Raw genomic sequence first — 27,307 nt, 5'->3', positions numbered from 1 at the left:
CCGAGGAATGACATTTGGCATTGAAAAGAGAGTGGCATTGGACACTGGAGCCAACCACTGGGAAAGGTGGGAGGAAAACAGGCAGGTGTTTTTTTCCAGGCTATTTTAAATCCCAGAGTAAGGCCGGGTGGTGGGCAATTCCAGGCCCATTTTTACTGAGGAGAAAACTGAGATTCTGAGAGGTCAACTAACTTGCCAAAGATCGCAGCTTGTAAATCTTGGACCCAGAAGTCCGTTGCTCTCCTCTGGATGGCCTGGCTAGCAAGCCGGCCACTTAATGCACAATGCTCCACTATCATTCTTGAGATTTACCAGGTTTTGCAGATCATTTGATGGTTTGGCCTCTAGGACAGCGAACAAAGAGGAGTTTGTTTTCAAGGCCCGTTCTCCTCTCATTCTTTAGACTCTCCTGCCCTCTTGTGGTGATATAGAGTCACAACAGCTACCTGAGCCGTCTTCATACATTTTGGGGAAAACTATCTAATTATGAGTGCCTGGTTCTTACCTTGTTTGAAAACGACTCATGGCCAATATCTTCCAGTGTTTTTCCTATGCTTTCTTTGAGGATTTTTATTGTTTCATGCCTTAAATTTAAGTCCTTTATCCATCTTGAATCAATTTTTGTGAGTGGGGAAAGGTGTGGGTCCAGTTTCAGTCTTTTACATGTAGACATCCAGTTCTCCCAACGCCACTTAATGAATAGGGAGTCTTTCCCCCAAGGTATGTTCTTGTTTGGTTTATCGAAGATTAGGTGGTTGTAAGATGTTAGTTTCATTTCTCGTGGATGTGGAGAGAAGGGAACACTTTTACACTGCTGGTGGGACTGCAAACTAGTACAACCTTTCTGGAAGGAAGTATGGAGAAACCTCAAAGCACTCAAGCTAGATCTCCCATTTGATCCTGCAATCCCATTACTGGGCATCTACCCAGAAGGAAAAAAATCCTTTGATCATAAGGACACTTGTATTAGACTGTTTATTGCAGCTCAATTTACAATCGCCAAAATGTGGAAACAGCCTAAATGCCCACCAACCCAGGAATGGATTAACAAGCTGTGGTATATTTATACCATGGAATACTATTCAGCCATTAAAAAAAATGGAGACTTTACATCCTTCATATTAACCTGGATGGACGTGGAAGACATTATTCTTAGTAAAGTATCACAAGAATGGAGAAGCATGAATCCTATGTACTCAATTTTGATATGAGGACAATTAATGACAAGGTTATGGGGGGGAAGCAGAAAGAGGGATGGAGGGAGGGGGGTGGGGCCTTGGTGTGTGTCACACTTTATGGGGGCAAGACATGATTGCAAGAGGGACTTTACCTAACAATTGCAATCAGTGTAACCTGGGTTATTGTACCCTCAATGAATCCCCAACAATAAAAAAAAAAAAAACAATACATGGAAAAAAAAAATGTTATACTCTTCAGATGAAAAAAAAAAAAAAAGAAAAGAAAATGACTCATGGACCAAAAGTCTTTTAAAATATTTATCAAAGAATACATTCATGGTTTTAACTTATCATGTATATTTTAAATAGCAAAAGATCCACCCACATGGAGGCAGGAGGAGGTAAGAAGAGGCAAGCACACATATTTAAATTCCATTCATATACATGAGCGTGTTTAGAAAGCCCAGCTCGAACGCATTACAACATCAATAAATATCATAATAACTGAGGCAAAGCATGTCAGGAAGAGGATCTCCTTAGCTAAAGCTACCATTTTAAGTTCTGGACTCCAGTGATTGTTCACTTGGCTGCAGTTTTACTGGGTAGGAACAATGCCTTCAACTGGTTATGAAACAGGCAACAGTCTGTACCCTAAGAGGAGACATCTGCGTGAAACCTACAGACATGTGGGAACCAGACCTTGACCTTGCTCTCAAAATAAGAATTTGAGAAATGACTGCAAACAGCAATAACAACTAGTTTTGCTTTATATTTTTTATTTTTTTTTTATTAAATCATAGCTGTGTACATTAATGTGATCATGGGGCACCATACACTGGTTTTATAGACAGTTTGACACATTTTCATAACACTGGTTAACATAGCCTCCTGGCATTTTCTTAGTTATTGCGTTAAGACATTCACATTTACTAAGTTTCACATACACCCTTGTAAGATGCACCGCAGGTGTAATCCCACCAATCACCCTCCCTCTGCCCATCTCCCCCTTCCCTCCCCTCCCTTTCCCCCTTCCCCCTATTCTTAGGTTATAACTGGGTTATAGCTTTCATGTGAAATTAGTTTCACAGTAGGGCTGAGTACATTGGATACTTTTTCTTCCTTTCTTGAGATACTTTATTAAGAAGAATATGTTTCAGCTCCATCCATGTAAACAGGAAAGAGGTAAAGTCTCCATCTTTATTTAAGGCTGCATAATATTCCATGGTGTACATATACCACAATTTATTAATCCATTCGTGGATCGATGGGCACTTGGGTTTTTTCCATGACTTAGCAATTATGAATTGGGCTGCAACAAACATTCTGGTCCAAATATCTTTGTTATGATGTGATTTTTGGTTTTCTGGGTATATGCCTAGTAGAGGAATTATAGGATTGAATGGCAGATCTATTTTTAGATCTCTAAGTGTTCTCCAAACATCTTTCCAAAAGGAATGTATTAATTTGCATTCCCACCAGCAGTGTAGAAGTGTTCCCTTTTCTCCACATCCACATCAACATCTCTGGTCTTGGGATTTTGTGATATGGGCTAATCTTACTGGAGTTAGATGATATCTCAAAGTAGTTTTGATTTCCATTTCTCTGATGATTAAAGATGATGGGCATTTTTTCATATGTCTGTAGGCTGTGCGCCTGTCTTCTTCAGAGAAGTTTCTCTTCAACACCCTTGCCCAGCCTGAGATGGGATCACTTGTTCTTTTCTTGCTTACACGTTTGAGTTCTCTGTGGATTCTGGTTATCAAACCTTTGTCGGAAACATAACCTGCAAATATCTTCTCCCATTCTGATGGCGGTTTGCTTGCTTTACTTACTGTGTTCTTGTCTGTGCAGAAGCTTTTTAGTTTGATCAGGTCCCAGTAGTGTATTTTTGAAGCTGCTTCAATTGTCCGGGGGGTCCTCCTCATAAAATACTCGCCCAGACCGATTTCTTAAAGGGTTTTCCCTGAACTCTCCTCCAGTATTTTTATAGTTTCATGTCTTAAGTTTAAATCATTAATCCAGTGAGAGTCTATCTTAGTTAATGGTGAAAGGTGTGGGTCCAGTTTCAGTCTTCTACAGGTTGCCAGCCAGTTCACCCAGCACCATTTGTTAAATAGGGAATCTTTTCCCCACTGAATGTTTTTAATTGGCTTGTCAAAGATCAAATAACGGTAAGTAGCTGGATTCATCTCTTGGTTCTCTATTCTGTTCCAGACATCTAATTCTCTGTTTTTGTGCCAGTACCATGCTGTTTTGATCACTATCGATTTATACTATAGTCTGAGGTCTGGTAGCGTGATTCCTCCTGCTTTGATTTTGTTTCTGAAAATGTCTTGGCTATTCGAGGTTTTTTCCTGATTCCGTATAAAACGAAATATTATTTTTTCAAGATCTTTAAAGTATGACAGTGGAGCTTTAACAAGGATTGCATTAAAATTGTATATTGCTTTGAGTAGTATGGACATTTTAACAATGTTGATTCTTCCCAGCCATGAGCATGGTATGTTTTTCCATTTGTTAACATTTTCAGCTATTTCTTTTCTTAGAGTTTCATAGTTCTCTTTATAGAGATTTTTCATGTCCGTTTTAAAATAAAATCCCAAATATTTCATCTTCTTTGGCACTACTGTGAATGGAATAGAGTCCTTAACTGTTTTTTCAATTTGACTATTGTTGGTATATATAAAGGCTACTGATTTATGAATGTTGATTTTGTAACCTGAGATGCTGCTGTATTCCTTGATCACTTCTAAGAGTTTTGTAGTAGAATCCCCGGTGTTTTCCAGATATACGATCATATCATCTGCAAAGAGCATAAGTTTGATCTCTTCTGACCCTATATGGATACCATTGATTGCCTTTTCTTCCCTAATTGTGGTGGCTAAATCTTCCATTACAATGTTAAAGGGCAGTGGAGACAATGGGCAGTCTTGTCTGGTTCCTGATCTGAGTGGAAATGATTTCAATTTAACTCCATTCAATATGATATTGGCTGTGGGTTTGCTGTAGATGGCCTCTATCAGCTTAAGAAATGTCCCTTCCATACCAATTTTCTTAAGTGTTCTGATCATAAAGGGATGCTGGATATTACCTAAAGCTTTTTTTGCATCAATTGAGAGAATCATATGGTCTTTCTTTTTTAATTTGTTTATGTGCTGAATTATACTTATAGATTTATGTATATTGAATCAGCCTTGAGACCCTGGGATAAAACCGACTTGGTCACAATGTATAATTTGTTTGATGTGTTGCTGGATTCTGTTTATGTTAGGATCTTGTTGAATATTTTTGCATCTATATTTATTAGTGATATTGGTCTATAATTTTCTTTTCTTGTTGGGTCTTTTCCTGGTTTGGGGATCAGGGTGATGTTTGCTTCATACAACGTGTTGGGTAGTCTTCCTTCTTTTTCTACATTATGGAACAGGTTGAGTAATATAGGTACTAATTCCTCTTTAAAGGTTTGGTAGAATTCTGATGTGAAGACATCTGGTCCCGGACTTTTCTTTTTAGGGAGGTTTTGTATGGTTGATGCTATTTCAGAATTTGATATGGGCCTGTTCAACATTTCCACTTGATTCGGGCTAAGTCTTGGAAGGTGACGTGCTTCCAAGTATTGGTCAATTTTGTTCAGATTTTCATATTTCTGAGAATAAAGTTTCTTGTAATATTCATTAAGGATTTTTTGAATTTCTGAAGAGTCTGTTGTTATTTCGTCTTTGTCATTTCTGATTAATGAGATTAGAGGTTTTACTCATTTTTTCCTGGTTAGGTTAGCAAAAGGTTTATCTGTTTTATTGACCTTTTCAAAAAACCAACTTTTTGATTTATTGATCTGTTGTATAATTCTTTTCTTTTCAATTTCATTTAATTCTGCTCTAATTTTGGTTATTTCTTTTCTACTGGGTTTGGGGTTGGAATGTTCTTCCTTTTCCAGTTGCTTGAGATGTCCCATTAAGTTGTTAACTTTCTCTTTCCATTCTCTTGAGGAAGGCTTAAGTGCTATGAATTTCCCTCTTAGGACTGCATTTGCAGTATCCCAGAGGTTTTGATAATTCATGTCTTCATTGTCGTTTTGTTCCAAAAATCTGCCAATTTCCTTCTTTTTTTTTTCTTGTTGGAGATTCATTGAGGGTAAAATAAGCCAGGTTACACTGATTACAATTGTTAGGTAAAGTCCCTCTTGCTATCATGTCTTGCCCCCATAAAGTGTGACACACGCCAAGGTCCCAATCCCTCCCTCCATCCCTATTTCTGCTTTTCCTCCCCCCATAAACTTAATTGTCATTAATTGTCCTCATATCAAAATTGAGTACATAGGATTCATGCTCCTCCATTCTTGTGATGCTTTATTAAGAATAATGTCTTCCACTTCCATCCAGGTTAATACAAAGGATGTAAAGTCTCCATTTTTTTTTAATAGCTGAGTAGTATTCCATGGTATAAATATACCACAGCTTGTTAATCCATTCCTGGGTTGGTGGGCATTTAGGCTGTTTCCATATTTTGGCGATTGTAAATTGAGCTGCAATAAACAGTCTAGTACAAGTGTCCTTATGATAAAAGGATTTTTTCCCTTCTGGGTAGATGCCCAGTAATGGGATTGCAGGATCAAATGGGAGGTCTAGCTTGAGTGCTTTGAGGTTTCTCCATACTTCCTTCCAGAAAGATTGTACTAGTTTGCAGTCCCACCAGCAGTGTAAAAGTGTTCCCTTCTCTCCACATCCATGCCAGCATCTGCAGTTTTGAGATTTTGTGATGTGGGCCATTCTCACTGGGGTTAGATGATATCTCAGGGTTGTTTTGATTTCCATTTCTCTAATATATAGAGATAATGAACATTTTTTCATATGTTTGTTAGCCATTCGTCTGTCATCTTTAGAGAAGGTTCTATTCATGTCTCTTGCCCATTGATATATAGGATTGTTGGCTTTTTTCATGTGGATTAATTTGAGTTCTCTATAGATCCTAGTTATCAAGCTTTTGTCTGATTCAAAATATGCAAGTATCCTTTCTCATTGTGTAGGTTGTCTCTTTGCTTTGGTTATTGTCTCCTTAGCTGTACAGAAGCTTTTCAGTTTAATGAAGTTCCATTTGTTAATTTTTGTTGTTGTTGCAATTGCCATGGCACTCTTCTTCATGAAGTCTTTCCCCAGGCTAATATCTTCCAGTGTTTTTCCTATGCTTTCTTTGAGGATTTTTATTGTTTCATGCCTTAAATTTAAGTCCTTTATCCATCTTGAATCAATTTTTGTGAGTAGGGAAAGGTGTGCGTCCTGTTTCAGTCTTTTACCTGTAGACATCCAGTTCTCCCAACACCATTTATTGAATAGGAAGTCTTTCCCCCAAGGTATGTTCTTGTTTGGTTTATCGAAGATTAGGTGGTTGTAAGATGTTAGTTTCATTTCTTGGTTTTCAATTCGATTCCAAGTGTCTATGTCTCTATTTTTGTGCCAGTACGATGCTGTCTTGACCACTATGGCTTTGTAGTACAGACTAAAATCTGGTATGCTGATGCCCCCAGCTTTATTTTTATTACTAAGAACTGCCTTAGCCATACGGGTTTTTTTCTGGTTCCATACAAAACGCAGAATCATTTTCTCCAAATCTTGAAAGTACGATGTTGGTGTTTTGATAGGAATGGCATTGAATAGGTAGATTGCTTTGGGAAGTATAGACATTTTAACAATGTTGATTCTTCCCATCCATGAGCATGGTATGTTCTTCCATTTGTTAATATCCTCTGCTATTTCCTTTCAGAGGATTTCATAATTTTCTTTATAGAGGTCCTTCACCTCCTTCATTAGGTATATTCATAGGTATTTCATTTTCTTTGAAACTATGGTGAAGGGAGTTGTGTCCTTAATTACCTTCTCATCTTAACTGTTATTGGTGTACACAAAGGCTACTGACTTGTGGACATTGATTTTATATCCTGAAACATTACTGTATTTTTTGATGACTTCTAGGAGTCTTGTGGTTGAGTCTTTGGGGTTCTCTAAGTATAAGATCATGTCGTCAGCAAAGAGGGAGAGTTTGACCTCCTCTGCTCCCATTTGGATTCCCTTTATTTCCTTGTCTTGCCTAATTGTATTGGCTAGAACTTCTAGCACTATGTTGAACAGTAAAAGTGACAGAGGACAACCTTGTCTGGTTCCAGTTCTATGAGGAAAAGCTTTCAGTTTTACCCCATTCAGTAAAGTATTAGCTGTGGGTTTGTCATAGATAGCTTCAATCAGTTTTAGAGTTTTTATTTTTTGTAGAGACAGAGTCTCACTTTATGGCCCTCGGTAGAGTGCTGTGGCCTCACACAGCTCACAGCAACCTCCAACTCCTGGGCTTAAGCGATTCTCCTGCCTCAGCCTCCCAAGTAGCTGGGACTACAGGCGCCCACCACAACGCCTGGCTATCTTTTGGTTGCAGTTCAGCCAGGGCTGGGTTTGAACCCGCCACCCTTGGTATATGGGGCCTGCGCCTTACCGACTGAGCCACAGGCACCGCCCATCAATCAGTTTTAGAAATGTGCAACCTATGCCTATACTCTTCAGTGTTCTAATTAGAAAAGGTTGCTGGATTTTATCAAATGCTTTTTCTGCATCTATTGAGAGGATCATGGGATCTTTATTTTTGCCTCTGTTAATATGGTGGATAACGTTTATGGACTTGCATATGTTAAACCAGCCTTGCATCCCTGGGATGAACCCTACTTGATCATGATGTATGACTTTGTTGACGATAAGCTGTTATCTACTGGCTAGGATCTTGCTGAGAATTTTTGCATCTATATTCATGAGTGAGATTGGTCCGAAATTCTCCTTTTTGTTTGGGTCTTTTCCTGGTTTTGGTATCAGGGTGATGTTTGCTTCATAGAATGTGTTGGGGAGGATTCCTTCTTCCTCAATTTTCTGGAATAATTTCTGCAGTACAGGAATAAGCTCTTTCTTGAAGGTTTGATAGAATTCTGGTGTGAAGCCATCTGCACCAGGGCATTTTTTTGGTTGGAAGATTTTTTTATTGTTTCTTTGATCTCACTGCTTGAAATTGGTCTGTTCAGGAGCTCTATTTCTTCCTTTGTAAGTCTAGGGAGAGGGTGTGATTCCAAGTATCCATCCATTTCCTTCATATTGTCAAATTTCTGGGCATAGAGTTTCTGGTAGTATTCAGAGATGATCTCTTGTATCTCTGTGGGATCAGTTGTTATTTCCCCTTTATCATTTCTGATTGAGGTTATTAGAGATTTTACTTTTCTATTTCTTGTTAGTCTGGCCAATGGTTTATCTATTTTATTTATTTTTTCAAAAAACCACTTTCTTGTTTCATTAATTTTCTAAATGATTCTTTTGTTTTCAATTTCATTGATCTCTGATTTGATTTTGGAGATTTCGATAAGATCTCTTGTGAGATTGTTGATGCGCTCTCTTTCTGTTTTTCGAATGTAGGCATCTAAAGCGATGAATTTTCCTCTCAAAACTGCTTTTGCAGTATCCCACAGGTTTTGGTAGCTTGTGTCTTCATTGTTGTTATGCTCAAGGAAGTTAATGATTTCCTGTTTTATTTCTTCCTGCACCCATCTGTTATTCAACAGAAGATTGTTTAATTTCCATGCCTTTGTGTGGGGTCGAGCATTTTTGTTAGAATTGAGTTCCACCTTCAGTGCCTTATGGTCTGAGAAGATACAAGGTAAAATTTTAATTCTTTTGAGTCTGTTGATATTTATTTTGTGTCCCAGGATATGATCAATTTTGGAGAATGTTCCATGGGGTGATGATAAGAATGCATATTCTTTATCTTTGGGATGGAGTGTTCTATATGCGTCTATCAAGCACAGTTGTTCTAGGGTCTCATTTAAATCTCTTATATCTTTGTTTAATTTCTGTTTAGAGGATCTGTCCAGCTCTGTAAGAGGAGTGTTAAAGTCCCCTATTATTATGGTATTATCAGATATCATATTGCTCAGACTGAGTAAGGTCTGTTTCAAGAATCTGGGAACATTTAAATTGGGTGCATAAATATTTAGAATTGAAACATCTTCTCGTTGTATTTTTCCCTTGACCTATATAAAGTGACCATCTTTGTCTTTTTTGACTTTAGTTGCTTTAAATCCACATGTATCTGAAAATAAGATTGCAACTCCTCTTTTCTTCTGAATGCCATTTGCCTGAAAAATTGTCTTCCAACCCTTGACTCGGAGCTTTAATTTGTCTTTTGAAGCTAGGTGTGTTTCTTACAGACAGCAAATGGATGGCTTGTGTTTTTTAATCCAAGCATCCGATCTATGTCTCTTCAGTGGGGAATTCGAGCCATTAACATTTATGGAGATAATTGATAAGTGTGGTAGTAGTCTATTCGTCTTATTTGGTGAGAGTCCATTGCTTAGTTTTATCTTTTGCATCAGTGTAGAGGTTAGGTGCTGTCCTTTAATTTCTGAGTTCTTACTTTGCTGCTGATCCATTGTGGTGGTCAGTGTGCAGAACAGGTTGAAGTATGTCCTGTGGAGCTGGTCTTGTTGTGGCGAATTTTCTCAATGTTTGTATATCCATAAATGATTTGATTTCTCTGTCAATTAGCTTAGCAGGGTACAGAATTCTGGGCTGGAAATTGTTCTGTTTAAGTAGATGAAAGGTAGATGACCATTGTCTTCTTGCTTGGAAAGTTTCATTAGAGAAGTCTGCAGTCACTCTGATGGATTTGCCCCTGTAGGTCAACTGGCGCTTACTCCTGGCAGCTTGCAGAATCTTTTCTTTTGTCTTGACTTTGGACAGGTTCATCACAATGTGTCTTGGAGAAGCTCGGTTAGAGTTGAGGAGACCTGGGGTCCGATATCCCTCTGAAAGCAGTGTGTCAGAATCTTTGGTGATATTTGGGAAATTTTCTTTTATAATATACTCTCGTGTGGCTTCCATTCCTCTGGGGCATTCTTCTTCCCCTTCTGGAATTCCTATAACTCATATGTTAGAATGTTTCATAAAGTCCCATAATTCTGACAGTGAACGTTCTGCTTTCTCTCTCTTCTTTTCTGCCTCTTTTACTATCTGAGTTATCTCAAGAACTTTGTCTTCTACCTCTGAAATTCTTTCTTCTGCATGGTCTAACCTGTTGCTGATACTTTCCATTGCCTCTTTACGTTCCCTAATTGACTGTTTCAGTTCCTTCAGCTCTGCTATATCCTTTTTATATTCTTCATATCATTCATCTCTTATTTGATTCTGTTTTTGGATTTCCTTTTGGTTATTTTCCACTTTATTAGCAGTTTCCTTCATTGTTTCCATCATTTCTTTCATTGTTTCATCGTGTGTATTCTAAATTCCCTTTCTGTCATTTCTAACATTTCTTTATAGGTGGAATCCTCTGCAGTAGCTACTTCATGGTCCCTTGGCGGGGTTGTTCTGGACTGGTTCTTCATGTTGCCTGGAGTTTTCTGCTGATTCTTCCTCATGAGTGATTTCTTTTATCTGTTTCCTTGCCCTAATTTTCCTTTCACTTCCTCTTGCTCTTTAAGTTATTGTACCTGTGGACTAAGGGTTAGATGAGTCCTTTTGGTACAAGACCAGAAGGGTGAGAAGGTTGAAGAGCAAGAAAGGGATGAAAGAAAGGAGGACTGAGTGAAAAGAAAAAAAATGTATAGAAAGGAGAGGGGGTGGGTAAAAGGAATATTGACAAAAAGAGGAGAGGCACAGAAATAGGGAGACAGAGCAATATAGTTGTACATTAGGGTACTTTGACACAACCTTACAAAAAAACACCTTCTGGGGATGCCCAGTTGGGTGGTTCCCTTGAGGTCAGCAGCTCTTTGCGAACCTTATCAGACACAGTACCCCACCTCCACCAAGTAGAGAGGAAAGACAAAAATGCTATAAATCAAACCAAAACAAGGAAACAGAAAACTTCACGGGATAATATTGGGTGAAAAACCAAATAATAGCAGTAGAAACACTAGCAAAAATGAAGTTCTAGTTATTAAAAAAGGCAGCAATGGGAACTTATAATTAAACTAGAAAAATTGAGAAAGAAAAAAGATCTGTACAGAAAAGGTTGAAATTAAAAAACAAAACAACATCAACAACATCAAAATGAACAAAAAAAACAACCAAACCAAAAAAAAAAAAAACCATAACCAAAAACAAAGCAGTATGTATATATTGTTGAATATTGTCTGGGCAACACGTGGTCTTCTGGGGTATGAGATGTTAATCATAGTTCTGATACGACTGGAGGCTGCTGATTTCTCAAACCCCAGCAGGTAGACACCCTAAATCTCTCTTCAGCCCACTTAAAAGGCACTTTGAACTTGTAAACTTGCTGAGCAGAAGCTTTCCCAGGAAAGTGCTTGTTACTGGAATCACTGCTGAAGTAGCTATCCACTTACCCAGTGTGCCAAAACCGGTCTCACTCTGCCCCTGAGTGTTAGGGCTCCAAGGCGGCTCAGACCCCACCCTTCGGCTACTTGGTCGCTGGGTTACCAGCTCCCACCCAATTCTAGCCCTGCGACCCTGAGGGCAGAGCTTGCCGGGGCAGATCACTCACAATGGCTCCCTGTGGCCCACAGCCAACCACTATTAGCTCCGTCTGGCTCAGCGGCTCAGACTGGGGCCCTACACAACAGCCAAAATTCTCTGCATTCCCACTCAGGCTCTCCCCAAGGCAGTTCAAATGCCAAAGACACCAAAACAGTTCACAGGTAAGGCCTTTCCAGTATGAAGTTTCGCTGCTACTGAACTTACAGTTGCAGGCGGGTTTAGACCGATTGAACACATGCGACCACTTGCTGGTTTTCCACTGTTTTAGTCCTCCTCTTGGGGTCCAGAAGTCTCTCGCTGACTCTCTGTATCCTCACAGGGGTGATGATAGGCAGATCCCACCAGCCAGAGATGCCTGGAATCCTATCTCCCCGGACTCACGGTGCCCAGATGCAAGGAAGCTGTTACTCAGCTCACCATCTTGCTCTCCACCCCCAGGCAATTTCCTTCTTAATCTCATCTCTGACCTAGCTGTCATTCAGCATAAGGTTATTTAACTTCCATGTTTTTGTATGAGTATGTAGATTCCTGTTGTTACTGAGCTCAAATTTTATTCCATGGTGGTCCAAGAAGATGCATGGAACAATTTCTATTCCTTTAAATTTACTGAGGTTAGACTTGTGACCTAAGATGTGATTGATTTTGGAGTAAGTTCCATGGGCTGATGAGAAGTATGTGTATTCAGTTTTGTTGGGATGAAATGTTCTGTAGATGTCTGCTAAATCCAAATGTTGGATGGTTAGGTTTAAATCTAAAATTTCTTTGCTCAGCTTCTTATTGGAGGATCAATCCAACCCTGCCAAAGGAGTGTTGAAATCTCCGACTATTATGGAGCTGGAAGAAATCAAATTGCTCATGTCTGTTAGATTTTTTCTTATAAATTGAGGTGCATTCTGGTTGGGTGCATAGATATTAATAATTGAAATCTCATCATCTTGAGTATTACCCTTAACAAATATGAAGTGGTCTTTCTTATCCTTCCTTACCTTTGTTGGTTTAAAGCCTATTCTATCTGCAAATAAATTTTCAACCCCTGCTTTTTCTGATTACCATTTGCCTGAAATATGGATGGCCATCCTTTCACCCTGAGTCTATATTTGTCTTTTAAGGTATGATGTGACTCTTGTATGCAGCAAATATCTGGCCTGAGTTTTTGTATCCAATCAGCTAACCTGTGCCTCTTTAGAGGACAGTTTAAGATGTTCACATTAATGGAGAATATTGATAATTCTGGTAAAATTTTGGATATCAAGTTTTTTGAAAGTCCAGTGGACATTTTTAATCCTTTTACCACTGTGGAAGTTGGAGTTTCATCAGAAGTATCTGGGTGAGTTTACTTTTGTGGTAGAGGATTGGGCTGGTCATTATGGAGGATAGGTCTGAGAATATCCTGAAGAGCTGGTTTGGTTATGGCAAATTTCTTCAGCATATGAATGTCATTAAAGTATTTAATTTCTCCATCATAAATGAAACTCAGTTTAGCTGGAAACAGGATCTGGGGTTGAAAGTTATTTTGCTTTAGGAGATTAAAAGTCAATGACCACCCTCTTCTGGCTTGAAAAGTTTCAGCAGAGAGATCTGCAGTTATTCTGATATTCTTCCCTTTGTAGGTAATGGACTTCTTACATCTGGCTGCTTTCAGAATTTTCTCCTTCATTTTAACTTTAGTGAAGTTAATTATGATATGCCTGGGGGATGTCTTATTGGGATTGAGTCATGCTGGTTTTCTGAAACTGTCTGCTATCTGAATTTCAGAACCTCTTGGCATGTCTGGAAAATTCTCTTTCATAATTTCATGGAGAAGGGCCTCTGTGCCTGGTGAGGCCACTTCATCACTTTCAGGGATTCCAATGAGGCAGATATTAGCCTTCTTCGAATTATCCCAGAGCTCTCTGAGAGAATGATCCATTTTTGCTCTCCATTTCTCTTCCTCTTTTAGAGTTTGGGAGCGTTCAAAGGCTTTGTCTTTAATGTCAGAAATCCTTTCTTCTGCTTGCTCCACTCTGTTACTGAGGGCTTCTATTGTATTTTTCAGATCTTTGAGGGCTACAAATTCTTGCTTCAGTGCATCAAAATCTTTGGTGGTTTTGTCTTTAAATTCATTAAATTCTTCAGACAACCTTTGAATTTCTCCTTGAATTTCTAATTCTGACTTTTGAATTGGTGCTCGAATTTCTAATTCCAAATTTTCCTCCATTCCATTAATCTTGTTTGCAATCCAAATTCCGAATTTGATTTATGACATCTTGGCCAGGTGTTTATGAATGGGATCTTCAATTACATCTGCCATATCTTTCCTTGGGGTAGCTGATCTATTCTGGTTATTCATGTTACCAGAGTTTTTTTGCTGATTCTGCACCATGATTGTTTTACACCATTTGATTTTTCCCCTGGAGCTTTGTCGAGGACCCATTCAGTGCTATGGCCTGAGAAACTGGGGACCTGTTTGGTGTGTTGGGGCTAAGTGGTTCTGTCTTGTTTTCAGCTGGTCTCTGTTCTACCTTAATGAAACAGTACTCTGGGTTGAAGTCTCAGCTGTGGAGAAATACCAGCATTTAAGTTACCCTGTCCCCCACAGGCAACAATCAGAAAAGGAAAATCAAACCTTCCTACAACCACACACCCAGGGCACCACCTGAATAGTCCTCAGGTGATTGGCTCAGTTCATAAGGTCCAAATCAATTGTCTTAGTCACCACCTGTCTCTGGTGGGAAAGTTTGGAAGGTCTCTGGCAACTGGATCATAGGAGTCTGGTGACTACTCTGATATGGCTTACTCCAGTGCTCCATGGAGTCAGGAGGACTCACCCAGAAAATAGATCAGTCTAGGAAGGTTGATACCTTCCCACCTTGCGCCTCTGTCACACCCAGTCACTGATAGTCCCGCAGGGCTTTGACCCAGTTCCCTGTAGTGAATAGATACTCCAGTGGTTTGTGCCTGCCTGAATCGCAAGGAAATCTTTTTCTTCTCAGCCAGGCCGCTGTGCTCTGCCTCTATCTAGCAGGGGGAGGTGAGGCCTGACAACCTCAGGCGCTTGATGGAGGCTGAGGTGTGTTACTCAGTTCCAGCCCCACCCCTGATTGATGTTACTGAGAGAACAGAACAGAACAACTTTGTGGGAATTTGTTTCTGTCCCTGCTAAATTCCCCTGCAGAAGAGAAGCTGTTTTGTGTTCCCAGAGCCTGTGCCTCAGGCCCTGTCTTTGCTCCTGCAGGTTTGTATTTGGTTACCTGTCAGTTCTAGCCTCCTGTCTTCCTTTGTCTATAGGCTGACGATCCCCTGAGGGCTGGGTGCATCTTAGGCTCAGTAAAGCAGTCCTCTGGGTCAGCCCTGCCCTGGAATTTCCTGGCTCTGCACATGCGTTTCTAGTCCCTGACCTTCACCCAGGCCAGTACTGCCTCAGGCAAACCCTTTACTCACAGGGCTTGCATTTCTGTCTCAGATCTATTCCGTGGTGGTTGCCACCTGAGTAGATGCCCGGCCTCCTCTGGTTGCCCAGGGAGACAGGGGTTGTGGCTTCAGAATGTCCTGGAGTGAGCCCTATTATTGCTAAAAGATGGCTGTTGCTTTGCGCCTTGGGGCACCACCGCTCCAGTGTGGTTTCCTCTCAGCCAACTGTCCTGTCCTCACTCCTGTGCCCCAGAGTCAGCACTGACCAGCTGCAGTTTAGGCCCTGTCCACACCCCTCGAGAAATCGCCCAATAATCTGGACTCCTGGGGGACAGGCCTCCAGACTTCAGAGTGAGAGTGGAAGAGAGTGCTGGGAGCTCAGAGTTGCAGGTAGAGAATATATACAGTTTTATACAGTTTCATGCCTGGCAGGGGCAGGAGAATGCCATGGCACCCTAGTAGGGGAGGTAGGTCCAGTTTTTAGAGGGTCTCTCCAGTGGAGTGTAGTGGGGGGACCTTTGAACTCTGCTCGTTTGTTTGTGGGGCACTCTGAGCCGTTCTCATGGGGGAGGGGACTCCTGTCCACTTGGTGACGTATTTTGTACCTTTTGTTTGTATCCTTGGGGTCACAGCTCACCTCAGCGCAGTTGATGTGCATTCTTCAACCTTCTCTCTTGGTGCAGCTCAAATCCACCCAGTTACTTGCTAAATTTCTGTCCTTTCACTCTCCTTCTGGAAGGGAGCCTCAGCAGCTCCAGCCACGGCTGTCCTTCTGCAGCCACATGGCCCGCGGAAGGCACCTTCCTCACTAGTTCTTTCCCCCGCCACCAGCTCTAGGGGTAGAGTGGTTAGAAAACAGCGCCACCGGAGGATCAAGTGGCACAGAGCTGGCACTGCGTTTACCCGGGTAACCGGAGCAGCAGCCCAGGCACCACAAGTAGGTCAAGGCGAGCTGGCCCACTACTTTGCTTTTTATTCTTTAGAATTCTCGCTAACATCAAGACATCACCCCACCCCAGCAGAGGAGAACATAACTTAACAGCTAACAGAGACAAAAGACTTTCTGTCACCAGCAAGGATGGCCGACACTCATCACTCTCGGTAGAGATAGTTAGAAACTGGGATTCAACAGCTTGGGGAAGAATTTAAGTTAGATACAAAGAAATTTCTACAGGGAGTGTGAATGACAATGTGGAGTGTTGCAAAGAAAATTGAACTTGAGGTCTAGAGCACTGAATTCTAGTTCCTGCTGTGCCACAAACCAGCAGCATGGACCAGGGGAGGGCCATGCAACCACTGTGTCTCAGTCCCCTCAGCTGCAAAGAGTGTCACAATAACTCTCTAACTATCCATTCAACCCTAGATGTTTACAAGCCTAAGGCTCAGCAACACTTCCCTTCGGAGGCTATCATATAAAGGCAGAATATTTCAAATTGTTTCCATTTGTTTGGACACAGATGTACTTGGAACTAGGAGAATAAAATGACCTCTTCAGATGGCCTTCTCTTCCAATATCTAGGGAATTTATAGATGCTTGCCAAAACAGGCTTTGTGCCTAAGTAATAGAATTCTAGCACCTCATGGTTTTAAACCTTAAGGATTCAACCCCCTGGATCCTCCCACTAGCCTGACTGCTCCTTCTTGAATATTTAAACACAAGGGGAACTATCCTTTTGAAAGCAATCCAAGCAACCTTTGAAAACTTGGTCATGAAAAAAGTTTTCTTCATATTTAGCTAAACTCCCCCTCAGCATAGCTGCTATTGATTGGCCCTAGTTTTATTCTTGATGTCAGAGGGAACAAATCTATTCCTCTTTTCCATGATGGTTATTCAAATATTAAAGACCTCTGGGAGGCTGACGCAGGTGGATTATTAGAGCTCGGGAGTTTGAGAACAGCTTGAGCAAAAGCAAGATCCCTTCTCTACTAAAATAGAAAAACTGAGCCAAGATGACCACTTGAGCTCAAAAACTTGAGGTTGCTGTGAGCTATGATGCCACAGCACTTTACTTAGAGTGCCAGAGTGAGACCCTGTCTCAAAAACCATATATATTTAAAGAAATTTTTCAGTGTCATGTGAGTCTTCTCTTCTAGATTCCACAGTCCCTTCAGTCAGTCCCTGTCTTTTTTGGTCATAAGTCTTCCACTGTCTGAGCATTCTCTTCTGTCCAGGTCTCTTTTAAAAGTGTCTGAACATGATCGTTTAAGAGGCAAAGCAGCAGGCTGGTCAAGGACACAGACTCCACACTACCTGGGTCCAAATTCTAGTTGAAAGAGTTAGAATTTGCCTGTCCTTGGAAAAGTCACTATTTATGTAACCCTGGGCAGGAACTTGAATGTCCCGCATTAGTTCCTTATAATAAGGTATGGATCTAATGGGTTGATATGTGCAAAAGCACTTAGAATAGTGCCAAACACAAGGAAAGTGCTCAATGAATTACAGCCATAAAGATTATCTTTGAAATAGGGCTTCACAAAGTAGCACAGGGCAATTACCCCCTTCATTGTAAACATTATGACTTTGTTAATGAAATATAAAGAATTCATTCTATTTTTTTAGTGTCCACTGGTACATGAAAGGAGGTGCAATTTCCCATCATTCATACCAACTGTCACTTAAAATTTCTAAAATATTTTCATATAGCCTACTTCTGAACCATACTTCCCCACACTGTACTAGAATAGGCTAACCCAATCTTATATTCAAACTTATCACATTTCATTGTCAGCTGCATCCCCTCCTACTGGTCAAGAACACATGGAATAGTCTTCCGTTATCCAATGCATTCAAAGTTTCTCCCAGTTTCAGATCATCTACAATTTCTACAGCTTCATTCTGCCAATAAACAAGACAAGACAACAGAAAAGAGTAAGTTGAAGGAAACAGAACTATGCAAGGAAGTATAAAATCCCAAAACCATTATTGATATCCTTGAGATATCAATATCCTTGAGAAATAAGAGACATTACTTACCTGAAATTAGAACAGTGTTCTTTTAAAAAAGAATAATCAGAGAAAAAATTAAATGGCTCTTTATAGTCAAAAATAGGAAAGCAGAAATAATAAACTCAATAAAAAGTATGGGAAAAGAGATTTGAGGACATCTTCCAGAAAATGGAGCAAAAAGCCAAAACAGTGAGAAGGGGAGAAGAACACATAAGAAAACGTAAGGTACAATCCAAGGAGTTCAGTATCCAAAGAGAGAGAAATTCAGAGAGAACAAGAAAGCAGGTGGGTAGAAATCCATGCTAAATAATTCACCAAGAAAAGAAAAAAATAAGCCCCATAAGACACAATTTCAGATTGAAATGTCAATTTCCAGCAACTGACCAGCAGAACAGATGAAAAGAGACCCGAACTAAGGCACATCATTGCACAATTTCAAAACAATAAGGACTACAAAGAGGTCTTCAAGCTTTCAAAGAGAAGAAAGGAATGCATGAAAAAAAAAAAAAACAGAAACTGTATGACTTAGGCTTCCCATCAGCAACACTGGAATAATGTTAATAGACTAAGATAATGGAATTAAACTTTTAAAGAAAAAGGATTTTTAATACAGAAACCTCTGCCCAGCTAAACTATCAATTAAGTGTCAGGGTAAGGTATCAGTTAGCTTTTGCTGTGTAACAAATTACTCGAAAAATCAGTGACTTCCAGAAAAGAAAACATTAAGTGGCTTAGATGAGGAACAGTTCTGGTCTGGGCTGGCTTGGGAAATCTTTACAGTCAGGTTGCAGTTCTCTTGGGGCTGGATGATCTAGGATGACCTCACATACATTTCACCAGGCTGGTTGGTGTAAAGGGGAAGATAGAGAAGCCCTCAGTTCACAAAGTCTGTCTCTGTCCATTCAGTCTCTCATCCTCCAGCAAACTGGCCCATCTTCTTCAAGGGGTGGTTTCAGGGTTCCAAAGAGCAGCAAGAGAAGGTATGAACGTTCCCATGTGCAAGCACCTTAAATTCCTGATTACTTTTTATTTGACGTTGTCCTTTTGGCCAAAGTCTGGACTCACTATGGTTGAGAATGACCAGGGAATGCATGCAAACTACCTTTGTGCAAGCAAACTACCACAAGTAGACTAAAAACACTTTTGATATGTAAGATCATCTACAATTTGTTGTTCAGAAGCTTCTAGAGAAAGTGCTACACCAAAACAAGGTAGTAAATTAAGAAAAAAAAAAAAAAGACCTGAAATTAAAAAAAAAAAAAAACAGGGGATCCATCTCAAAAGGAAATTCCCAGGAAAATGTTCTTGGGCGATCACAAGATGACAGCTCTGTGGCAGACCCAGAGAGCAATAAGACTGAATTAGAGCAAGACACAGGGGTTCGAAAAGAGACTTCTTCAGCCAGGTAAATTTGACAAAAGACTTTATGTAATCCCACATACAAAGAAGAGATTTTGACAATTAAGGAAAATAGTTGGAGTTGAATTGATAATACGTGGACATAAATAGAAACTTGAGCAAACCAAAAATTAGGTCAATTTTATTAAGTTTAGGAAAAACAAAACAAAACATTGTGCAAGAAAGGAAAACTAACTTTATTTGCCACCATCATGACCCAGTTATTCTGTTTTGCATTTATTTTGTATTAAGAAATTGGAATTTCAAATCAGTGGGAAACAAACAAAATTTGTTTTAATTGCTGTTTTCATTCACACTCTGTCAAATCTTCCTTCCCTGATCAATTGTAAATCCTTTAACACCTCAGGAAAGTGCCATGACTTTCCAGTTATTTTCAGTTATTAAAATTCATGCTGATCTGGTTAAGAACTCCAGGTTCATATCTGATTCAAAACCTTTGTTCTCCCTCATTGCAAGTCAGACCTATGGCTGGAGGGACTTGGAAAGAAGGAAGACACTCTTTTATTACCTCATCCCCTCCCTCAGCCCCCTTTCCCCAGCTTCTGCATTCTTGGGGGATGGAAACAGGGAAGGGAGATGGAGAAGACTGGCCAACAAACATCTCCTTTGACTGCAGTCATTGCAATTCTCTCTCTGGCCATCCCCGACTGGCCATTGAGGATCCCTTCACTTAACCTTAGGGAAGGAAAAGCAGCCCTAGGGCTACCCCTACTGAGGATGGGGAATCTCTTTCCAAGAACACTGCACTGCCCACAAGAGTAGTGACACAAGAAAAGTCTCTGTGTCTCCTGTTCGCTCTCTAGACTTCTTACACAAACAGCCACCATCCCCTCCCTGCCCTTCATCCTGTGTTGGGATGGTAATAGGGATATCAGGGGAATTCTACCTCCTAGTAAGCCCTAGAGGGAGGTGTCTGGCTCTCTTCTGCCTCTTCTTTAAAAGTATTCTTTGAGCTTCTTACTTTCAGGTTGGAATTTTAGTCCCAATTCTGGGGTGGCATGCTATTACACCTGTTCTGGTGTCTGTCTCCCAGACTAAACTGTGAGCTCCTAGAATACCATATCATATGATCTGATGAAGAGGCCATATCATTCCTCACTGTATCCCAGCCCCCAGTAGAACACCAGCATATAACAGACCCTCAGTACGTGTGAGTGGAGGAAGAGGCAATGAAAGAATAATTCATTCTAACTCAGCTCCTGGGCTCAAGCTTGGTTGATGGATCCTGCCTCCATCTCCCAAGTAACTAGAATGACAGGTGTGCACCACCATGCCTGGCTAATTTCTTTATTAGTATTATTACTCATAGACAGGGGTCTCTCTCTCTCTCTCTCTATTGCCCAGGCTGGTCTTAAACTCCTGGCCTTAAGCCATTCTCCTACATCAGCTTCCCAAAGCTCTGAGAGTACATATGTGAGCCACCACACTCACTCTGGGGATAAGAAATTGTTAATTATCTTCGGTATTTTCAAGAATCAAGATGGGGTGGCGCTTATGGCTCAGTGAGTAGGGCACCAGCCCCATATATCAAGGCTGGCAGGTTCGAACCTGGCCCCGGCCAAAAAACTGCAACAAAAAATAGCCAGACGTTGTGGCAGGTGCCTGTAGTCGCAGCTATTCAAGAGACTGAGGCAAGAGAATCGCCTAAGCCCAGGACTTAGAGGTTGCTGTGAGCTATAACGCCACAGCACTGTACCAAGGGTGATAAAATGAGACTCTGTCTCTAAAAAAAAAAAAAAAGAAAAAAAAAGAATCAAGGCTAATTTTATTTTATTTTTTTTATTTTTCTTTTATTAAATCATAACTGTATACAATGATATGATTATGGGGCATCATACACTCACTTCATAAACCATTTGACACATTTTTATCACAGTGGTTAACATAGCCTTTCCGGCTTTATCTCAGTTACTGTGCCAAAAAACATTTACATTCTACATTTACCAAGTTTCGCAAATACCCCTGTAATATGCACCACAGGTGTGATCCCACCGATTCCCCTCCCTCTACCCACCCCCCCCTTTCCCACTTCCCCCTATTGTTAAGTTGTAGCTGGGTTATAGCTTTCATGTGAGAGTCCCAAATTAGTTTCATAGTAGGGCTGTGTACATTGGGTATTTTTTCTTCCATTCTTGGGATACTTTACTAAGAAGAATATGTTCCAGCTCCATCCATGTAAACATGAAAGAGGTAAAGTCTCCATCTTTCTTTAAGGCTGCATAGTATTCCATGGTATACATATACCACAATTTATTAATCCATTCGTGGATCGATGGGCACTTGGGCTTTTTCCATGACAATTCATAATAGCTAAGTCATGGAAAAAGCTCAAGGCTAATTTTAATTGTCCATCATTCTGAGATTGTACAAAATAACCCTTTAGCAAAAAACTGTCAGAATTCTATCTTGCAAATGCTTTTTAGAAGTTAGATGTGGAAGGGTGGGGGGGTAAAACCAAAAAGTCTAGCTTGCCTTCTTCTTTGCTTAAATATCCACCCTCCCAAGAACATAATCCATCAGCATTTCTGAGTACCTAGGCCATGAAGAAGGACCAGAAATCAAGAAACATGAATGGGCCAGGTGTGGTGGCTCACCCCTGTAATCTTAGCACTCTGGGAGGCTGAGGTGGGTTGATTATTTGAGCTCAGGAGTTCAACACCAGCCTGAGCAATAGTGAGCCCCTGTCTCTACCAAAAATAGAAAAATTAGCCAGGTGGTGTGGCGGGCGCCTGTAGTCCCAGCTACTGGGGAGGCTGAGGCAGGAGGATCTCTGGAGCCCAAGAGACCGAGGTTGCTGTGAGCTATGATGCCACAGCACTCTACCCAGCATGACAGAGTGAGACTTTGTCTCAAAAAAATAAAATAAAAAAGAAACATGGGATGCACTCCCGACAGTCCCATCAGTGCCCTGTGAGACCAAACAAGTAATTCCATGCAGTTTCCTCATCCTTGTGAGTCTTAAGATGCCTTCTACCTCCAAAATTCTGTAACTTTAAGATTCATTCAGTAACCCCAGTTATTTAAGAATCATGAAAAATCTGATGACAATATGTGTAATAGCTCTTCTCTAATTTAAAAAAAAAAAAAAAAATTAGCCAGGTGTGGTGGTACATGCCTATAACCACAGCACTTTGGGAAGCCTAAGCTGGAGCATCATGTGGGCCCAGAAATTTAAGACCAGCCTGAGCAATATGGCAAGACTCTGTCTCTATAAAAAAAAAAAAAAAATTAGCAGGGCAGTGTAGCACATGCCCCTAGTTCCTGCTACTGGGGAGGCTGAGGCAGAAAGATCACTTGAGGGAGTTTGAGGCTTCAGTGAGCTATGATTGTACCACTGCACTCCAGCAAGGGTGACAGAATGAGACCCTGTCAATAAATAAATAAATAAACAAACAAACAAATAATCCTTTCTCCAAAGATAAAATCATTTCAATTTCCAGACCATGTCAAGTAAGTCATTCAAATAATGACCCTTCAAAAACACCCACACCCTAGTCACTGGGCCCTGTGAATGTGTTGCATTATATGACAAAAGAGACTGTGGTGGGCCACCTGGGTGGCTCCAACCTCATTATAAGAGTCCCTAAAAGTAGAGTAATTTCTTCATCTGGAATGAGAGAGATATGGGCAGGAGAGGAAATCAGCTACATCTGAAGGGTAAGAGGGACCCCGTTACAGTGGCTGGAGGGGAGACATGTGGAAGGCGCAAGGAGGATGGCAGGCAGCCCCCAGGAGTGTGGTCAGTCAGGAAGTGGGGTCTCAGTCCTACAACTGCCAGGAACTAAACGGGGCCATCAACCTGACGAGCTGGGCGGTGGATGCATCCCCAGAGACTCCAGAAAGGAAAGCAGGCCTGCCCCGGCCAACACGCTGATTCAGCCTCATGAGACTCCGAGCGGAGGGACCAACCGAGCCCGCATTGGCCTGGACTTCTCTGACCCACAGAAATGTGAGATGACAAACTTGCACTGCTTTAAGCATCTACATTTGTGACAGTTTATTACAGCAGCGATAGAAAATTAATATGTCTTTAGCATCCCCTTCACCCTGACTTAATGTTTTCCTGGTTTCTGCAGAAGGAACGGGAAGAGAAAAGGATGTTCCTACATCGTCTACAGCAGTCCCCAACCATTTTTGCACCAGGGACCCAGTTTCATGGAAGACAATTTTTCCACAGACCAGGTTAGCGACAGGCAGAGGTGGTTTTTATATGAGTCTGCAAGCAATTATTACCTACTCTGCACAAACTTCTCTACTAATTATAATTTGTATTCGAAGCTGCTCCCCAGCACTAGCATCATCACCTCAGATCATCAGGCATTAGATTCTCATAAGAAGCGGGCAAGGTAGCCCCCTCGCGTGTGCAGTTTACGGCAGGCTTCCTGCTGCCTTGAGGATGTAACACCTCTGACGTGACAGGAGATGGAGTTCAGGCGGATACAGATGAAGCTCCAGTCGCTTACCTGCCACTCCCCTCCTTCTGTGCGACCCAAATCCCAACAGGCCACAGCCTGGGTCTGGGGACCACAGATCCAGAGGACAGAAACTCAGCAGGCCCCACCTTTTTCTACTTTTTAGTTAAATATACATTAAAGATATATAAATATCCCCCCTTTTAAATTTTCATTAATATTCAGAATATTAACCATTCTGAAATCAGTCTTTAAGTTAGGAAAAAACTAATAAAATTATCTTAAGGAAAAGATAACAATTTTTTTTTTATTTTTCCAATATCTCTGCTTCATTTTTTTTTTTCCATTTTGTGCCTTAAAATCAGAAGGAGACGGAGGAAAAGGAGAAAGTGCTTTTATCATATTGGCAACCTTCAGGCTACTCTCATTAAGAAACTTTTAGTGTTTCGTTACAACTTCCTCTGGCCAAAGAATTAGGCCTCAGTAAACCTATTACATGACATCATCTCTCCCCGGAGCCGTGTTTATTCCTTACAGATCAATGACTGTGTACCAGACACTGTGCTATGTGCTGGATTCATGTTTTTCAAACTGTGGGTCACGACCATTTTGTGGATTGTAAAATTAATTTAGTGGGTCATAACTGGAATTTGTGTAAATGTGAATTAGAACAGAAAATATCGATCTGTATGACACATAATAAGCATAAGTATGTCTTCATCAAGTTTTTGTTAAAGTTATGTGTGTCTCTGTGTGTGCACATCTGGGAACACCAAGGAGTTATGTTAAAAAAAAAAAAAATGTGTTTCCTACTGTAGATTATGATAAAGATAAAAATCAGCACTTTCGATCCATTGGTGCATTTAATCCTCACAACTATACACTTGGTAGATACTGTTATTGTCCTTGGTTTGACGATAAGGAAACTAAGGCTGAAACAGTTTCAGTAACATGCTCAGGATTCAACAGCCAATGAACCAGAGTTGGGACTCAAATCTGGACCTGTTGATTCAAGTCTATGCTCTTCACCGTAACAACACCAGAGCCCATGTTCAATGCCATGTTCACGCTTTTTGATAAGAGGCCTAATACAAAGAAAATACATATAGATCTTCTAGACTGTGTTGGTGCTTACATCGATCAGCTCATTCTTTCCACCTTACCGGAAGCATTTCACATGCAACCATGCTTAGCATGAAGATTGGTTTGTAGTATCTGTTGCCATTTGACTGCAAAGTCTTTCCTGAAATTAGATATCCAGAAATAACAGCAAAGCCAATGAATTAACGATATATTTTCACCTGATTGCATTCTGGATTTGTGTAGGGTTAGTGCCTGTATTGAACATTATTTGACCTTTTCCCTCCCCTTCATCTCATCCTTCCACTGCCATGTTGATTTTCTCAAACTATACTGTGCCCCTTCCCAACTCCCTCTTCCTACCGGTCTGGGCAAGCAGCTCAGCAGGTGGTTTGGAGAAACACGTGCCCTTTCCAGGAGTCAGCCACCCAGCTGTTTTCAGGCTGGGCTTCTACAAACTCTATCCAGCTCAACCACACACCCCACAGAGGAAATGAAGATGCCACAGCCCCCAAATCTTACCAGTATATTTTATAAATTGTACACATTCTTAGAAACAGCTGATAATTCTCTGACACTCCTCTCCACATCCTACACTTCAGTGTTGGAGTCCCAGTTCGCCTCTGCCAATCTGATTTTGCAGAGGTATCAGAAATCAAATCACATACTTAGGGCCATCATACCACATTTACAATTCCTGCCCCATCATTTCTATTATTGGTATTAGCAGCATAGGCAGAAAAAATCTTATAAAGGAAGACGTAGCTGGGCTTTGTGGCAGATGCCTATAGCCTGCAGATGGGAGACTGAGGCAGGAGGATCACCTGAACCCAGGAGTTTGAGGTTGCTGTGAGCTAGGCTGATGCCACAGCACTGTAGCCTGAGCAACAGAGTGAGACTCTGTCTCAAAAATGAAAATAAAAAATAAAGGAATGTGATTTATTTTCCCCAAAATTATCTTTTCATATTCCCCCCCTTTTTGTGGAGAGAAATAGGGGACACATTATAAGAAAACTTGTAAGAATAGCTTGAAATTTTTCAAAGACTTAACTGACAGATGATATAGTTTTAAAACCAGTTCTTTTCCCTGCACTATGGGGCGGGTTGAATGGGTGGTTGATTTTTCAAATGGTTTTGCAGATCCCAAGCAGATAAAAACAATTGTAAGTATCTAAATTCCCTTGCATTCCAACACTATTTTTGCCACTCGGCAAGGATTCAAGATAAACTAAAATCTTATGGCACAATACTGGGGTTTGGATGAAGGTGATCAGGCAAACCACCTCACCCTGACAGTAAGGCCCTGTAAAGACTGCATGGGGGCCGGGCGTGGCTCACACCTGTAATCCTAGCTCTCTGGGAGGCCAAAGTGGGTAGATTGCTTTAGCTCAGGAGTTCGAGACCAGCTTGAGCAAAAGTGAGACCCCCATCTCTAAAATTAGCCAGGCATGGTGGTGGGCACCTGTAGTCCCAGCTACTTGGGAGCCCAAGAGTTTAAGGTTGCTACGAGCTATGACACCATGGCACTCTACCCAGGGTGACAGAGTGAGACTCTGTCTCAAAAGAAAAGAAAAAAAAGACAACCTGAATAGGAATGTGAGCAGACCTATTCCAGCCTCAGTGTTTGGCACTTGGATTCTATGTATGTAAGAGATATAGAGAGTGTCTGTTTAAACTGTATTATATTAAATAAGGCTCTTATTCTCCAAACCTTCCCATGGAGGGTTGTAGGAGATGAGAGAGCCCCTTCTGTGTAAGCTTAGGAAGTCTTTATTCATAGCCATAGACAAACTTAGCCCCACCGCACAGCCACACAGCCCTTCTGACTACAGGTTGGCCAGCGTGGATGCTACAAGTCCCATCCCCCCACTCCTCGAGAGATTCAGAACTGTAATAAATGAGCTCAACATTAAAAAACAACTTAAAGTCATTAAAAGTCCTCACAAGCTTCCCTCCAGGGCAAAGTGAAAGTCCTTATACATGATGACACAAAAAAGATTATTAGACCAAGCATAAATCAATCAAATCTGATGTTCAAATTGATCAGTATGTTCAACCAAATCAGAACAAGTCAGTTGGGAGCAAAGATACCTTCTTGGTGGAATTCAGGGTAATAAATTCCCTCGTTATGGTACAAAACAAAAGTTTCTGATGCAAAACTAATGGAACATTTCTGGTAGCCAGAGAGTCCGTGACCACCAACCTCAAGGATTGCTTTGGTCGCGACTGCCAGGAGATGCCTCTAGCCATAGATTTTGGGGCATTGCCACCTCTGAAGCAACAATTGTGCTCTGACCTCCCCGTCAAGCTTCCTGGACCACTTCTTCATTTGTTAAACATAGCCCAGAACTGTGCCGGTCTTGG

Source organism: Nycticebus coucang, chromosome 10, assembly GCF_027406575.1.
Source record: "Nycticebus coucang isolate mNycCou1 chromosome 10, mNycCou1.pri, whole genome shotgun sequence".
NCBI lineage: Eukaryota > Metazoa > Chordata > Mammalia > Primates > Lorisidae > Nycticebus > Nycticebus coucang.
This window is presented reverse-complemented; position numbering follows the sequence as displayed.